The 17,278-nt window shown below is 47.4% G+C and overlaps 1 pseudogene; it reads left to right on the top strand.

Moving 5' to 3' along the window:
* Positions 1-1,152: 1,152 nt before the first annotated feature.
* Positions 1,153-16,849, top strand: LOC148146058 (beta-1,3-galactosyl-O-glycosyl-glycoprotein beta-1,6-N-acetylglucosaminyltransferase-like; annotated as a pseudogene).
* Positions 16,850-17,278: the final 429 nt, after the last annotated feature.

Below are 17,278 nucleotides of genomic sequence, written 5' to 3' on the forward strand. Positions count from 1 at the left end.
AAAAAGAATTAAAGATTGAGGAGCAACTCTTTTTTCCCCAGAGTGGTTTGTGATGGAATAAACTTCCAGATGAAGTAATGTATGTGGGCACAGTTACAATGTTTAAAAGATGCCAGCTCTTGATGCTAGTCGTTTGTTTTTCTCCATTCTGTGCTACTGAATGCCCAAATTTCTGTGACATGCATTTCCGGAGGACTAACATGGCAAGGGAATACATGTTAAATAGGAGGACCCTGGCAAGCACAGAAGATTAGACGGATCCTGGTTTGTGTGTCCAGCCATCCGTGAAGGCGGCTGGATAGACAGGTAAGGGAATTAAGAAGGGTCAAAGCCACTGAATACATGAGCAGGGAGGTCTCATGTTGGAGCTTTACAGGATTTTGGTGAGACCACAGCTGGAATACTGTGTGCAGTTCTGGTCACCGCATTATAGGAAGGATGTGATTGTACTGGAGGGGGGGGGCAAAGGAGATCCACCAGGATGTTGCATTAGATTGAGCATTGCCTAAACCTGCAGGAGTGTTCTGCTGTGTGTGTGTGTGTGTGTGGCTATGGTAACCCACACTGCCTGCACATCCCTGGACATTATTGGCAATTCAGCATGGCCAATCCACCTAACTTGAACATCTTTGAAATCAGAGCACCCGAAGGTTACCCAAGCAGACAACATGCAAAACTCCACACAGCCACCCAAGGCTGGAATCAAACTCTGGTCCCCTGGCACTGTGCTCCAGCAATGCTAACCTCTGAGCCACTCTCGGCCAGGGGAATTTTTTTTTTGATTCATATCAACTTGCTGTGCTCAGATTCACAGCTTTATTATGAACGGTCAAATCACCATAATTCCAATTTCGCATCAGAGAGAGAGAGAGATGACGAGTGGTGAAGTTTGATTTAATTTGACTGACTATTGTCACTTTTTTTCAAATAAATTCATGGGATGGGGGCACCGTTGGCCAGGCCAGTGTTTATTGGCCATCCCTAATAGCCCAGAGGGCAGTTAAGAGTCACAGTACAAACAGGTAATCACCTTCCCGTCTCCTGGTCCTCTCTTCATCCAAGGGTTACCCCTCCCACATCGTTGAAAGAGCATCTCAGCTCAGGCTGGGGCGTGGGTTATTGGGCTTGGCTGGCTCTGTGTTCTCTCTGGTAATGGGTTCTCCGATCCAGACTGCACACCATCGCGATCCTCTCGTTTACTTCACCCGGCAACATCGGTCCAGGAACGGCCGGAGAGAAGCAGAGACCGGTGAAGGAAACGCCTGTAGCCAGGCAGGCAGACAGGAGCGAGAGGAGCCCGGACTCCGAGAGAGGAACAACGTAACATTGGCTGGGTTTCATCCAGAGGAGGGCGGAAGGTGTTACTGAGAGAGAGAGTTACCAAGAGAGGGAGGAGAGGAGTTACTGAGGGACAGAGAAAGAGAGAGAGGAGTTAATGTGTGTGTGTGTATGTGTGTGAGAGAGAGAGAGAAGTTACAGAGAGAGAGGAACGAGAGAGAGAAGTTACAGATTGAGAGAGGAGTTACTGAGGGAGAGGGATGAGTTAGTGGAGGAGAGGGATTACAAAGGGATAGGGGTTATTAGAGGGAGAGGGGTTACAAAGGGGTCACAGAGAGAGGGAGAGGTGTTAAAGTGGGAAAGGAATTCCAGAGGGAGAGCAGTTCCGGGGGAGAGGGAGTGAAAGTCGAGTCATTCGTTGAATCTTGGGGAAAAGGAAGACAAGAGTCTAACAAGGAGAGGGGACTGACTGCTGCGACCTCTCCAGCAAATTGCAGTCACTCCTTCCCCACGGCCTGGTGGAGGCAGTGCTGCCCAGCACAGAGAGCATCCATTCTGCATTTGCCTATCGCCTATAGGCTGGGGACACTGCCCTCTGGAAAGTGCTATGCCCAAGCTGAGCCAGCATTGTGCCCACTGGTCGTGCCTCAGATCAGCGCTGTGTGTGCTCAGTGTGGTCTTGTTGTGCCAATGGCTGCTGGTCCAGAGAGGAGGGGGCCGGCTGACCCTCAGGCTGGTGAAACCAGGCGCCAGTCCAATGCAGGAACATCTCCTCCTGGCCGAGGAGAACTCCACCTGCTGGCAGATCATCCAGGGGGACAGGCAGGAGGTGGAAAGGACCCTCCTCAACTCCATTACTGTCTCCCTCAAGCACCAAGCCGTCATTGAGGGAGATTATCTGAACATGACCCGAAATTGCAGATCGTTTGTGAGGGCCCGCAAGTATATCACTGTCCCCCTGAGCCCTGAGGAGGAACACTTCCCCTTGGCTTACTCCATGGTCATCCACCAGAGCATTGAGATGTTCGAGAGGCTTCTACGGAGCATTTACGCCCCACAGAACGTCTACTGTATCCACGTGGACCGCAAATCCCCGAGTCAATTTCATGCGGCCGTTCGGGTCATCGCTTCGTGTTTCCACAATGTCTTTGTCGCAGCCAAGCTGGAGTGGGTCACCTATGCTGGCTGGAGCAGAGTTCAGGCAGATCTCAACTGCATGAAGGAGCTGCTGGAGAGCCCTGTCCCCTGGAGGTACTTCATCAATGTGTGTGGCCAAGACTTCCCCCTGAAGACCAACCGGGAGATAGTCCGCAGCCTCAGAGCTCTGAACGGCTCCAACGTGACTGAGTCGGATCCTGCACCAGGGTTCAAAAAGGTAACCGCCTTCCTGTCTGCTGGGCCTCTCTTCATCCAAGTGTTTTCCATCCTCCCTCCCTCCATCATCTCTCTCTCTCTCTCTCTCCTCTCCAGTCCTTCACTCCTGCCTGTACAAAGGGAGACAGGGTTGTTAAAACTGTTCAATTGCATGGAGGGAGGTTCAGAATGTACAAAGGAATATAGAGGAGTTGGAGAGTTGAGCTGAAAACAGAATAGAAGAGCAATTGACGTTTCAGGTCGGAAACTTTCAGCAGAACTGGGGGAGAGGAAGTGGCTGCAGAATAAATGGGGGTGTGGGGCTGAGGAAAGGTGGGTGGGATGGCGATTGGTGGATGCAGGGAGAAGGTGGCTGTGATTGGACAGTGGGTGGGGTGGAGCAGATGGGTGGAAAGGGAAGATGGTCAGGTGAAAGGGATGGGGTAGAAAGAGAGGGCTGGACCTGGGATAAGGAGGGATATAAACTGATTACGAGAGTATACAGGAATGTCGGTAGGTTGAGAGTGTAGGAGAAAGTGAGGACTACAGATGCTGGAGATCAGAGACAAGAGTGTGGCACTGGAAAAGCACAGCGGGTCAGGCAGCATCTGAAGAATCAATGTTTCGGACATAAGCCCTTCATCAGGAATGAGGCTTGTGGACCAGGGGGCCAAGAGAGAAGCGGGATGGGTGTGGGGCTGGGGGTGGAAGGTAGCTGGGAATGTGATAGATGAAGGTATGCGGAAGGGGTGTGTGTGGGGTGTGAAAGGTCGAGTGGACAGGTGGGAAGGAGGATGGACCAGTCAGGAGGGTGGTGCTGAGTTGGAGGCTGGGGACTGCGATAAGTTGGGGTGGGGAAATGATGAAACTAGTGAAATCGACATTGATCCGCCTGGCTGCAGGGTTCCAAGGTGGAATATCCAGGCATCAGCTCGTAAGGGTTTGGTGATTGAGGAGGCCCTGGACCTGCATTCCCTTGGTGGGAGGGGGAGTTAAAGTGTTCAGCCACGGGATGGTGAGGTTGGTTGATGTTCTCTGAAACAATCCGCAAATAAGAGTTCTGTCTCCCCGACGTAGAGGACACCACCTTGGGTGCAATGGATGCAGTAGATGACATTGGTGGAGGTATAAGTATATTTGTCAGATGTGGAAGGATCTTTTGCAGCCTTGGACGGAGGTGAGGGGGGGGAGGTGTGGGTGCAAGTTTTGCACTTTTCAGAGGCCAGGGAAGGTGCCAGGAGGGGAAGGTGGGTTGGTGGGGGGTGTGGATCTGACAGGGGAGTTGCAGAGGGAATGGTCTCTGAAATGCAGATGGAGTGCAGAGGGAAATATGTCCCTCATGGTGCGGTCTGTTTGTAAGTGGTAGAAGTGGTGGAGGATAATGCAATGTATCCGGATGTTGGTGGGGTGGAATGTGAGGACCAAGGGGTTCTGTCCCTGTTGCATTGGGAGGGGTGTGGTTCAAGGGTGAAGGTACAGGAAATGGAGCAGATGCACTGGAGGGCATTGTCAACCATGTGGGAGAGGTAATTGTAGTTTTTATGCTAGGACACCATCTGGGATGTTCTGTGGTGGAATTGGTCCTCCTGGGAACAGATGCAGCAGAGGCAGAGAAATTGGGAATAAGGGATAGTGTTTTGACAGGGGCAGGGTGGGAGGAGGTGTATTCCAGGTAGCTGTGGGAGTTGGTGGGTTTGTAGTAGATGTCCACGATTAGTCGGTTTGGATGCGAGCAAAAGAGGTACAGTTAGTAAGTTGACAGATGACACCAAAATTAAAGGTGTAGTGAGCAGCGAAGAGGGTTACCTCAGATTACAACAAGATCTGGACCAGATGGGCCAATGGGCTGCGAAGTGGCAGATGGAGTTTAATTCAGATAAATGCGAGGTGCTGCATTTTGGGAAAGCAAATCGTAGCAGGACTTATACACTTAACGGTAAGGTCCTCGGGAGTGTTGCTGAACAAAGAGACCTTGGAGTGCAGGTTCATACATCCTTGAAAGCGGAGTCGCAGGTAAATAGGATAGTGAAGGCAGTGTTTGGTATATGCTCCTTTATTGATCAGACTATGGAGTACAGGGGTTGGGAGGTCATGTTGCGACTGTACAGGACATTGGTTAGGCCACTGTTGTAATATTGCGTGCAATTCTGGTCTCCTTCCTATTGGAAAGATGTTGTGAAACTTGAAAGGATTCCAAAATGATTTACAAGGATGTTGCCAGAGTTGGAGGATTTGAGCTATAGGGAGGCTGAACAGGCTGAGGCTGTTTTCCCTGGAGTGTCGGAGGCTGAGGGGTGACCTGATAGTGGTTTACAAAATTATGAGGGGCATGGATAGGATAAATTGACAAAGTCTTTTCCCTGGGGTCAAGGAGTCCAGAACTAGAGGGCATAGGTTTCGGATGAGAGGGAAAAGATATAAAAGAGACCTGAGGAGCAACATTTTCATGGAGTGTATGGTACGCGTGTGGAATGAGCTGCCAGAGGATGTGGTGGAGGCTGGTACAATTGCAACATTTAAGAGGCATTTGGATGGGTATATGAATAGGAAGGGTTTGGAGGGATATGGGCCGGGTGCTGGCAGTTGGAACTGGATTGGGTCGGGATATCTGGTCAGACCGAAGGATCGGTTTCCATGCTCTACATCTCTATGACTGTAAGTGGGTACTGCAGATGCTGGAGATTACAGTCAAAATTAGAACAGTGTTGGAAGAGCATAGCAGGTCAGGCAGCATTCAAGGAGCAGGAAACCCCGACATCAGGAATAACTTCACAGAGGCCGCCATTATCCAGTCACCAACTCACCCTTTTGTTTACACATGGAGTCCTTGACACAGATCCAGCTTCCTCAGAGCCAGCTCAGAGTGAACAGAACATCTGATCGTCCTGTTTATTTTTTTTTTCAGAAGCAGCCTCAGGAGTAGCAGTCGAAGTCATCCCTAGGTGTAGGTAGGCCCAGGCAGCAGCAGCAGGGGTGCAGGCGAGGTCCAGGCTTCAGTAGCAGGAGCAGGCCCAGAGTGTAGCAGCAGTGGTGGTCGTAGCTGCCTGTGCAGCTGAGCACACCTTCAAATTAACAGAAATAAGCAGAAAGAAACCCCAGAAAACAAATCACAACAAACTATGAAAAAAAAATTAAAAATAAACTCCTCAGTAGGAAGACACCAACAGCAGCACATAAGACACACTGAGGCTGTTTTGAAGTCAGTCTCCTCTCCTCAAGAGGATCGAAGAGTCCTTCATATGCTGATCCAGCTTCCCTAGAGCCAGCTCTCAGTGAGCAGATCTCTTGACATGCCTGTTTATTTTTCTTCCACTACCACCCGACAGCAGTCATGCTTATTTTTCCCAAGTACCCATGTCATGTGTGTAGGTGTCAGATGCAGTGAAAAACAAGTGTGTAAATCTTAATTTATGTGGGAAATAGAACCCACTCACTTCAATAATTTCAGTCCAAGACAAGATCTGCAGCAGCAGTATCATCTGATATACTCTTGCAAGAGTGGTGTCTATAAGGTAGGCGCACAGTACAAAACCTTGATACAATTAAATTTCTCTTTCCCTCCTCCCACTACTCTAAACCCAGTGCCCATTCCTCTTGTTTATCTCTTACCTTATCTGGCCTTGTGCGGAACAGTACAGGTTTTGCTTGGCCATTTCACCATATCCCTCTGTGGTCTATTGTTAGCGTATATCCTCCTTCACTGCCATCTGCTTCCTTGCTTGCTAAAGCAACATTTCCTCTCATTCTTCGTCCACACTGAGCCTTATGACCTCTTGATTGTGGTTTTTGTTTTTGCAGAAGCGGGAAACAGATGCTTACAACTGTTTGTACAAGCATATCTAACTTAACCTACACTCCCCTTCCTCTTTCATGATTCAGCTTTGTGATTTTCGCAGACAACAGTTATAATTGCTCCTCACAATTTATATTCCATCACCAGGAAGAAAGGAAACAGACAGTCCTGTTTATTTATTTTATTAAACAATTCACAGTTTATACAAACAATTTCATTTACAGCTGTATACAGAGAAACAGCAATTTTACAAGGGAGGGGAATGACAAAGCCAAGCCCCAAACCCTGACATTCAACCGGGGTTTTCAGGGAAATGAGGACAAACCTCAAATCCCAGTTTCAATCATTACAAACAGTAACAATGACATTCATACATATGAGACAGTCCACTTATGTAAGAAACAGCGCATACAATACAGACCCTCAAAAAGCCAGCAAGTCTCCCCCCCCCCACCCCCACCCCAATCCCTCCCGCCTTCCAGTCGCTCTAAGGCAGCCCGCCCCTACGTACCTTCTGGCTCTCGGTCCGCCCCTAATTACCACTGGGCTCTCATCACCCTAATGCACCGTCCGGCCAATGGACTATCCCGACACACCTTCCGGCACCTCTAGGACAGCCCGTCCCCTTCCCAGGGACGACAGCGTGCAGGGTAGCCCACAAGCCTTCCGGATCTCAGCCCGCCCCTATGCGCCTTCTGGCTCTTGGCTGCTCTGAGACACCTTCCGACCACCTCGAGGACAGCCCATCCAGATTACCCCTTCTCAGGACGACAGCGCTCAGAATGTCCTACCCACTTACTGGCTCTAGGGGCAACTGGCATCAGGGTGGCCTACCCTCCCTCTGGTTCTCGGGGTGACAGCTTTCAGGACGACCCATGAATGTCCCAGCTCACAGTAAGGCCTGCCAGACCCAGGAACACACAAGACAGTGCAGGTGATAAGCTTAACAAGAAACACGATAGAGTTAATTGTGAACAAACAGAGTCCTTTCTGGTACACAGAGACCAAATATAGAGTCTTCAAAAAAATAGAGTTCTCAGGAACAGAGTTCACTCCAGTTTACAACATGTGTTGTCAGAAATAGAGTCCACTGCTAAAAACAGGGTCTACAACCAAGGGCAGAGTCCACTCCCAAAGACAGCAAATGCACACCCCACAGCACACAGGTGTTCAGTCCCCAAGGAGTCCTGGCACATCCTTGGAGAGCCAGGCCCACTCACAGGAACACAGTACATTGTAAAGGTGGTTAACTCACAGGGGTTTTGGTCCACTCCTGAAGGGAAGGTCTTCTCCCAAACTCCAGGATACAGCAAGTGCTCACCTCCCAGCACACACACACAGATGTTCAATCTTCAGAGGCCCAGTCTCAGGGCTAGGCCTCCCCACAGGAACAGCTCCTCTGGTAAAATGTATGTCTTCCACAAGGGCTCAGTCCAAACACCAAAAACAGTGAGGGCACATACAAAAAAAAAAGAAAACTAGTGTCCAAGGGCTCAGCCCTACCACAAAATTAACATTGTCCTTTTCTCAAAAGTGAAGAAAAGAATAACACACAGACTGTAACCAGGCAGTGAAACAACAATCGCCTAATGAGAACTGAGTTACACCTGAAACACATTATGTACATCAGGAGTTTAACAATCAGTCCTCCCTAAAGGAATGCCAATTAACAAACTGGCTAAATAATTCAGCCAGTTCAGGAATCAGGTTTCCCCCACACAAAAAACAAGCAGAAACCAACAGTAACACACTGACTGTGACCCAGCCAGCACAGAGTCAGTCCCCTAAATTGAGAAGACTGCTAAATCTCCTGTTTATAAATTTTATTAAACAGTTACAAAATAGTTTACAAAAACAATTAACATTTACAACTGTAGACAAGAGGTAGCAATTTTACAAAGGAAAATGAGCATTGCCCTGTTTTTTTATATTTTATTAAACAAGTACAAAAAAGAGGTTACAGCACAACAGTTAACATTTACAGCTGTATACAACAGCAATTTTACAAGGGAGAGGAGCAGCAAAGCTAGGCCTCAAGCCCTACTGTTCAACCAGTTTACAGGGAATTGAGGACAAACCACAAATCCCAGTTTCAAATATGAAAAGACAGCAACAATGACATTTATGCTTAAGACAATCCTGTTACATTGAAAAGTGCAGACAATACAGAGCCAGCAAACCCCCGTCCCTCCCACCTTCCGACCATTCTAAAGCAGCCCGCCCCTACGCGCCTTCCGGCTCTAGGTCCGCCCTGACACACCTTTCGACCACCTCTAGGACTGTCCGCCCCAGTACCCACCTGGGGTGACAGCGCTGAGGATGGCTGCACACCTTCTAGCTCTTGGTCTGCCCCTACGTACCATTGGGCTCTCACCCACCCCGATCTGGCCAGTGGCCTATCCTGGCACACCTTTCGACCACCTCTAGGACAGCCTGTCCCCTTCCCTGGGATGACAGCGTGCAGGGCAGCCCACAAGCCTTCTGGATCTCAGCCCGCCCCTACGCGCTTTCTGGCTCTCGGCTGCTCTGACACAGCTTTCGACCACCTCTGGGACAGCCCGTCCCGATTACCCCTTTTCAGGATGACAGTGCTCAGAACGGTCTACCCACCATCTAGCTCTCGGGGAGACTGTCATCAGGGTGGCCTACCCACCATCCGGCTTTCGGGACAGCCTACCAATCTTCAGGTTCACAGGATGGCCTACCCACTCGCCGGCTCTCGGGGTGACAGCTTTCAGGACGACCCATGAGCCTCCCAGCTCACAGTAAGACCTGCCGGACCCAGGGACATGCAAGACAGTGCAGGTGATAAGCCCAACAAACTATATGACAGTTAATTACCAACAAACAGAGTCCTTTCTAGTCCAGAGTCCATTAGTACAGACATTTTTCTTCAAAATGTAGAGCCCATTTCCAGGCCTGAGGGGTGGAGAGAGTGCCATACAAGGCCTTGATGAGACCACATCAGAATCAGTCTGTACATTTTTCTCTCATTTAAAATAATTACATTGACAGCAAGTTTCACCTGCCTTTTTCCTGGGATGAAGGGTTTATCTTATGAAGGAAGGTTGAACAAATTGGCTTTTACACATTTAAGTTTGGAAATCTGAGAGATCTTTTTGAAATATATAAATTTCTCTGAGGGGACATGATAAGGTGGTTGATGGGACATTGCTTTCTCTTGTAGGTTTGACAAGATGTTCTGTAGAATAAGATATCGTCAGAGTCCTACAGCACCGAAACATACCCTTTCGTCCAACTCATCCATGCCAACCAGGTATCCTAATTGGAACTAGTCCCATTATCCTGTGTTTGGTCCATATCCCTCTAAACTTGTCCTATTTATGTCATCTGTTAAATCTTGTAATTGTACCCACTACAACAATTCTTTTTGGCAACTTGCTCCGTATTTGCACCACCCTCAGGTCTCACCTTAAACCTATGCCCTCTGAGTTTGGACTCCCCCATCCTGGGGCTATTCACTTTTATTGATTTCCCCCACAATTTTATAAACCTCTATATGGTCACCCTTTACCCTCCAATACTCCAGTGAGAAAAGTCCTACTTATCTAGCCTCTCCTTATAACTAAAATCCTGCAGTCCAGGCAACATCTTTGTAAATCTATTCTGCAGTTTAACAACACCCTTCCAACAGCAGGGCGATCACAAATTTACCCAATACTCCAAAAGTGACCTCACCAATGCCTTGCAGAATTATTTTCCCCTGAGACAGCTGTTGCACTGTGTAAATCTCTTCTGTACAAAGTTGTGAAGGCTGAGTTGATGAAGTTATGAAAGGGTGAGCAAGGTGACCTTTTTTTAAAAAAAGATAAGGACCCCGGGGCAACTGATAGAAATGTGGAATTGAAATTGCAACCAGAAGAGCAGTGATCTTCTTGAATGGTGGAGCAGACTTGAAGGGACGAATGGCTGAATTTTGCTATGATATTGGTGGAGACAGGTTATGCCAAGTAAAGATTAGGGAGTTTTCTGACCACTCAGCTAAGGAAAGGGCTTTGGTGTCCCTCCTGATAACATGAACCTTGAAGTTAATCTCCCTCTGCACCAGTCACAGAATTAAAGAATTCTTGTGGAAGGATGCCATTCAGCCCATCATGTCTGTAATTATTCCACATCTCGTACCAATTTCCTGCATTTCCACACTCAACTCTGGCAACATCCTTGTAAATCTTTTCTGAACCTTTTTAAGTTTCACAACATCCTTCCTATAGCAGGGAGACCAGAATTGCATGCTGTATTCCAGAAATTGCCAAACCAATGTCCTGTTCAGCCACAGCATGACCTCCCAACTCCTACACACAATGCACTGACCAATAATGGCAAACGTAGCAAACGCCTTCTTCACTACCCTGTCTATCTGCGACTCCATTTTCAAGAAACTATGAATCTGCACTCCAAGATCTCTTGTTTCATCATCACTCCCCAGACATTACCATGAAGTGTATTATTCCTGCCCTGATTTGCCAAACCAAAATGGAGCACCTCACATTTATTGACATTAAACTCCATCTGGCACTCCTCGGCCTATTAGCCCATCTGATCAAGATCCCGTTGTACTCTGAGGTTGACTTGAATTATTACTCTGGATGTAGGTTTGCTCGTTGAGCTGGAAGGTTCATTTTCAGATGTTTTGTCACCATACTAGGCAACATCTTCAGTGAACCTTCCAGCTCAGCGAGCAAACCTACATCTAGAACCTCAACCTGAGCTACAAACCTTCTCAAACCTTGCTGATATATTACTGTCATGTATAATCGAGTTACAGTAAAAAATGTTGTCTTATGTGCTTTACAGACAGATATTGATAGGTTAAGTTGGCAAAAATGTTGGCAAATGGAGTGCAATGTGGGAAAATGTGAAGTTGTTCATTTGGAAGGGAAATCAAAAGAATAGAATATTATTTAAATGGAGAAAGCTTCAGAAAGCTGCAACACAAAGGGACTTGGAGCAACTAGTGAATGAAACATGGAAAGCTTGCACACGGGGCAGCAGGTAATTGGGAAGACTAATGGAATAGTCGATGAAAACTGAAATTTCTGGAGAGACTCAGCAGGTCGGGTAGCATTCATGGAGAGAAAACAGAGTCAATGTTTTGAGTCTGGTGACCTTTCTTCAGAACTGAAGTGGAATGTTTGCCCTTATTTGAAGGGGGGTTGGAGTATAAAAGTCAGGAAGTCTTACTGCAACTGTGCAAGGTGCTTGTGAGAGCACATCCGGAGTACTGTGAGCACTTCTGGTCACCTTATTTAAGAAAACATGTTGTTTCATTGGAGGAAGTTAAGAGAAAATGTTCAGTGGGATTGCCCCCATTATGGAGGGATTGTCTTAAAAACAAAGGGCTAAACAGGATTCTACTCACTGGAGTTTAGAAGAATGAGAGGTGACCTCATTGAAATGGACAGGATTCAGGGGCTTGATGGGTAAATGCTGAAAGGATGATTCTCCTCATGGGAGAGTCCAGGACCAGGGGGGGGGTATTGTCTCAGAATAAAGGGGCACCAGTTTAAGACTGAGATGAGGTGGAATTTCCTCTCTCAGAAGGTTGTGAATCTTTGGAATTCCTTGCCACAGAGAGCTGTCCTTGCATATATTTAAGGCTCAGATGGATAGATTTTTGCTCAGTTGGGGAATTAAGCGTTACGGGGACAGGGCAAGAACATGGACTTGAGGAATGTTGAATCAGCCATGATCCTAGTGAAGCTGGCTTGAGGGACCAAATGGCCGACTCCTGTCCCGACTTGTTAATGGTCTTACATTTACTGATGAAACTGTTCAAAGGGGTTATCGCACAACTCTGGAGCAGAAGCGACTTGAACCTGGGTCTCCGAGGCTCACACCACATGGATCCTAGTTTACTTTATATCATGCACTTGACATTGACTGCTGGTAGTTATGGCTGCAATTCGCAGCCTTAGATCAAAATAATGAAGCGAAGCCAGTGCAGGTTTTCAAAAGATAAGTCTCCAACCTCGCATCATGCATTGATGAAGTAGCTGAGAATTTGAATGCAGAGAATGTTGTCTGAACTGGATTCAATGAAGTGTTTCACTAGGCACTAGATAAAAATGGCTGCACAACAATATTGACAACACAAGCCCTGATTCATGGATTTTGTTTTGGACGAGAGGTTGGTAGGTTGGTAGGTGGGAATGATGGGTAGCGGGGACATTTTAAACATCAAGACCCGGAGCAGGAGAAGATGATTTGGCCCGACATGAGGCCCACCATACTATATGATCCTGGCTAATCCTTTATCTCAATGCCATACTAACACTTTCTCCCATGCCTTTGAAACGTAAATATTTGTTAATCGCATTCTTGGATATATTCAATGACTCAAACTCCACAGCTTTCTGTGGTACAGAATTCCATAACTTCACTATCCTATAAGTTAAGAAATGTTTCTGCATCTCAGCCCTAAATAGACGACTGCTTTTATTCAATATGTCAGTGATATCAATCTTGGAGTATGTGGCAAAATGCCCATATTCGGGGCAATGATAAACCTGGAGGATTGGCAAATGGTGAGGATGATGTGAATTGTCCAGAGTCACCACAATGACCAGACGGCATCCAGTCAGAGGGGAATACAGAAGAGTGTAAGGTGATATGTTTTGGGAGAAGGATGTGGAGAGGTAATAGAAATGTAATGGCACAATCGTAAAGAGTGCGCAGGATTAGAGGGATCTGGTAATAAACATTCATCAACATTAGAAGATGAAGGAGGCCGTAAGAGGGTAGAAAAGCAGAAGGCTTCATAAATAGAGGCATTGATGCCAATAAATGGTTGAGTTATGCTGCATGTCAAATTGGTTTAGCCCCAGTTGGATTGTTGTGGTCATTTCCGGTGACTATAAAACGATGTGAGGGCCCTCAGGACAGGGAAGAGGTGACTTCGCGGAATGGTGCCAGGGTTTAAATTGGATGGCTCAGTTGGAAAGGTCAACGATGCTCCCATTGGAACAAAGGAGATTGGGGTGAGGTTTATTCAATGGGTACAGGGTGAGCACTCGGTAATGAAGACAAGGAAATATACTTCACTGTTCACCGATTGTACAAATGCAATGGAATGCAGATGTAAGATTTTGGGTTAGAGGCATGGTGGGGAGATCTGAGGAATTGAAACGCAAATGAAGCCTGAACTACATTTGTATGAGATGATGGCAAGTTCCAATGTAAGTTGGATTAAAAAAAAGAGATCTGTTCCCATACATACAAGGAACAAGAGGAGGCCATTAGCCCTTTTGATCCTGTTCCACCATCTACATTCCTGCATACCATCGATAATCTATCCTCCCCTTGGTAACCAAGGATCCATATCTCCCATGCATGATGCCACAAGCACCGAGGATAAAAGATATCTTTTGACACAATGTAAATAAAGTGTCTTGTGTCTTGTGGAAGGGGTGGCACGGTGGCTCAGTGGTTAGCACTGTTGCCTCACAGCGCCAAAGACCTGGGTTCAATTCCAGACTTGGGCGACTGTGTGTGGAGTTTGCACATTCTCCCCACGTCTGCGTGGGTTTCCTCCGGGTACTCTGGTTTCCTGCCACAGTCCAAAGATGTGCAGGTTAGGTGAATTTGTCGTGCTAAATTGCTCATAGTGTTAGGTGCATTAGTCAGGGGTAAATATCGGGTAAGGTAATGGGTGTGGATGGGTTGCTCTTCAGAGGATTGGTGTGGACCGGTTGGGCCAAATGGCCTGTTTCTATACTGTAGAGAATCTAATGTGTGGTGTCCTTCACTCTGAGGGAGGAGCTTTGGATTCAAGTCCTCCTCCAGGAGCTGATGGCCATAGGAAGGTGTCTTCATTGCTATTGTGAGACACTCAAGAGTATGGGCCAAGTGCTGCAAAATGGGATGAGAATAGCTCGGAGCTTGTCTTTTTGACCAGTGCAGACACGATGGGCTCAAGGGCAACTTATTATTTTGGTGCTCTAAACCTCAATAACCAGAGAGCACGGAGTCATAACATCATACAGTATGGAACAGACCATTCAGTTCAACCAGTCTGCGATGACCAGTCATCCTGATCTGACTGAGTCCCATTTGCCAGCCTTTGGCACATATCTCTCTAACCTATTCCTAGTCATGTACACATCTAGATGCCTTTTAAATATTGTCATTGTACCAGCCGCCTCCACCACCTCATTCCAAGCACACATCACCCATTGCATGAAAAAGTAACCCCTCAGGTCTTTCCCCTCTCACCTTAAACCTATGCTTCTAGTTTTGGACTCCCCCACCCTCGGGAAAAGACGTTTGGCTATACAGCCAATGTGGAAGGAATCAAAATGGGGCAAGAACAGAAAAGGAGGTCAGCTAAACAATTCTGATCAGCAACAGAAAAGTGCAGCCAAGCACGTACGTAAGCTAGCTAGCTTACTGAAACTGGCTCCAGTTAAGTGAGAAGACAGGAAGACCGAAACAACACTCAACAGGTGTTGTAGAAGTTTAAGGTCAATGATCTAATGCTAAACGTCACGTACCTAGATCAGGATCAGATTGATCAGTTGTGTTGCTAAGGCTTGGAATCAAAATGTAATTCGTGAAAGGGGAACGCCGATTTGTGTGTAAAAGTGTGATTGCAACTGCCTGTTTCAGACTCTCCAGGCAAGGGTGGGCTTTGACCCGGCTGGTTGAGTCTTCTTGCATGTATGTGATAAAGGAAGTTGTGTGAAGTGTACTATCATCCGGCTGATCATTTCAACATCTATCCATGCTCCTCCAGATTTTATGAACTTCTGTAAGGGTACCCCTCAGCATCCGACATTCCAGGGAAAATAGCCGTAGCCTATTTAACCTCTTACTGTAGCTCAAACCCTCCAATCTCGGCAACATCCTGGTAAATCTTTTCTGCACCCTCTCAAGTTTAACAACATCCTTTCTTTCGAAGGGTGACCAGAATTGTATGCAGTACTTTAAAAGTGGCCTCACCAATGTCCTCTACAGACAATAGATCACACTTGTTAATGGCAAAGGCATATCAGAGATAGTCAAAGATACTCCTACTTATAGACAATAGGTGCAGGAGTAGGCCATTCGGCCCTTCGAGCCAGCACCACCATTCATTATGAACATGGTTAATCATCCGCAATCAGTATCCTGTTCCTGCCTTATCCCCATAACCCTTGATTCCACTATCTTTCAGAGCTCTATCCATCTCTGTTACAGCTGCAACATTTCATCCCAACTCCTATATTCAATGCACTGACCAATAAAGGTAAAGGTATCAAACACCTACTTCACCACCCTGTCTATCTGCAATGCAACTTTCAAAGAACTATATCCCTGCACACCATGTCCTTCTCTCTAAGGTAAAAGCTCTGTGTTCAAGTCCCATTCCAGGAGTTGATGACCACAGGAAAGTGTCTCCATTGCACTGGTGAGGCATGAAAGGCAATGTTCCCAGTGCTGGAAAATGAGACTGGAGTAGCAAGGAGCCTGTTTTGCCAGCGCAGTCACGATGGGCTGAAGGATTTATTTTTCTGGTGCTCTCAACCTTTATGACCAGAGGGCACAGTTTGAAGTGTATTTTTGGAGCCAGATCCACTGGGAGAGCTTGAGGATAAGTTTTATGTTTGCTCAGCGAATGAACATTGGGAGATGGTTTGGGAGGCAGGAATATGGGGAAATTAGCAGGTGACTGGCACTAGGCAATGGGAGTGAGAAAGGCCTGAGGGGCTGAATGGCCTTGTTCTCCACTGTAAGGTGAGTAACTGAGAGAAGGAGTGTGCATGGATCTTGCTGGAGCTGGGGGCAAGGAGAGTGCAGAGGAGTTGGGGAGGGAAAAAGCCATAGGCGAAGTTGAAAAGCTATCATTTCTACTTTCTCGTCTCTCTCACTCTCTTGCGTTTGCCTTTTAGAAAAGTTGGCAATACCACCATGATACCCTCGATGAAGTCGTCTTGACGGCGCAACTGAAAAGACCGGCCGAAAATCAGCACCTCCATCTTCGTGGGCAGCGCCTACTTCATGGCCTCCAGAGAGTTTGTCGGCCATGTGTTTGACAGTGCCAAGATCCAGGCCTTCCTCAAGTGGTCGGAGGACACCTACAGCCCAGACGAGCATGTGTGGGCTACCCTGCACAGAATGCCCAATGTACCCGGCTCCATCCCGTACACCCAAGGAGCCACCAGGACACTTGGCCAGGCAGTAAAGTGGTCCTTTGAGGCTGGTGACGTTGCGAGGGGTGCCCTATACCCTCCCTGCATGGGAAGGTATCGCCACTTGGTTTGTGTGTATGGGGCAGGAGATCGACATTGGGTGGTCCGTCAGAGATGTTTCTTTGCAAATAAGTTTGACCCCAACATGGACAACACGGCAGTACAGTGCATGGAGGAATATCTCCGAAACAGGACACTTGGTAAAACTGGGGCTGGGTTGGAGGTTGGGACAGAGTAAACCTCGGTGATGGTGGTAAGGTGGTGGGTGAGACATCGGAAACACAGAGACTGGGCACTGTGAAACTGGGCACTGTGAGACTGTATACTATAACACTGGCTGCTGTGGAGGCCAGGCATTGTGAAACTGCATGCTGTAACATGGCCACTGTAGCACTAGGCAGTGTGAGGCTGGGCACTATAGTGTTGGGCACTGTGGAGATTGGATACCTTAATACTATCCACTGTAACACTGGGCACTGTGAGACTTAGCACTGTAACATTAGTTACTGTGAGAGTCAAAATGTGTGGTGCTGGAAAAGCACAGCAGGTCAGGCAGCACCCAAGGAGCAGGAGAGAACCGATGTTTCAGGTATAAGCCCTTCATCAGGAATGTGGGGGAGTAAGGGGGTTGAGAGATAAATAGAGTGAGGGTGGGGCTTTTGGGGAA

This window comes from Chiloscyllium plagiosum, unplaced genomic scaffold, assembly GCF_037043375.1.
Source record: "Chiloscyllium plagiosum isolate Xiang-an unplaced genomic scaffold, Cpla_swu_hap1 HiC_scaffold_22, whole genome shotgun sequence".
NCBI lineage: Eukaryota > Metazoa > Chordata > Chondrichthyes > Orectolobiformes > Hemiscylliidae > Chiloscyllium > Chiloscyllium plagiosum.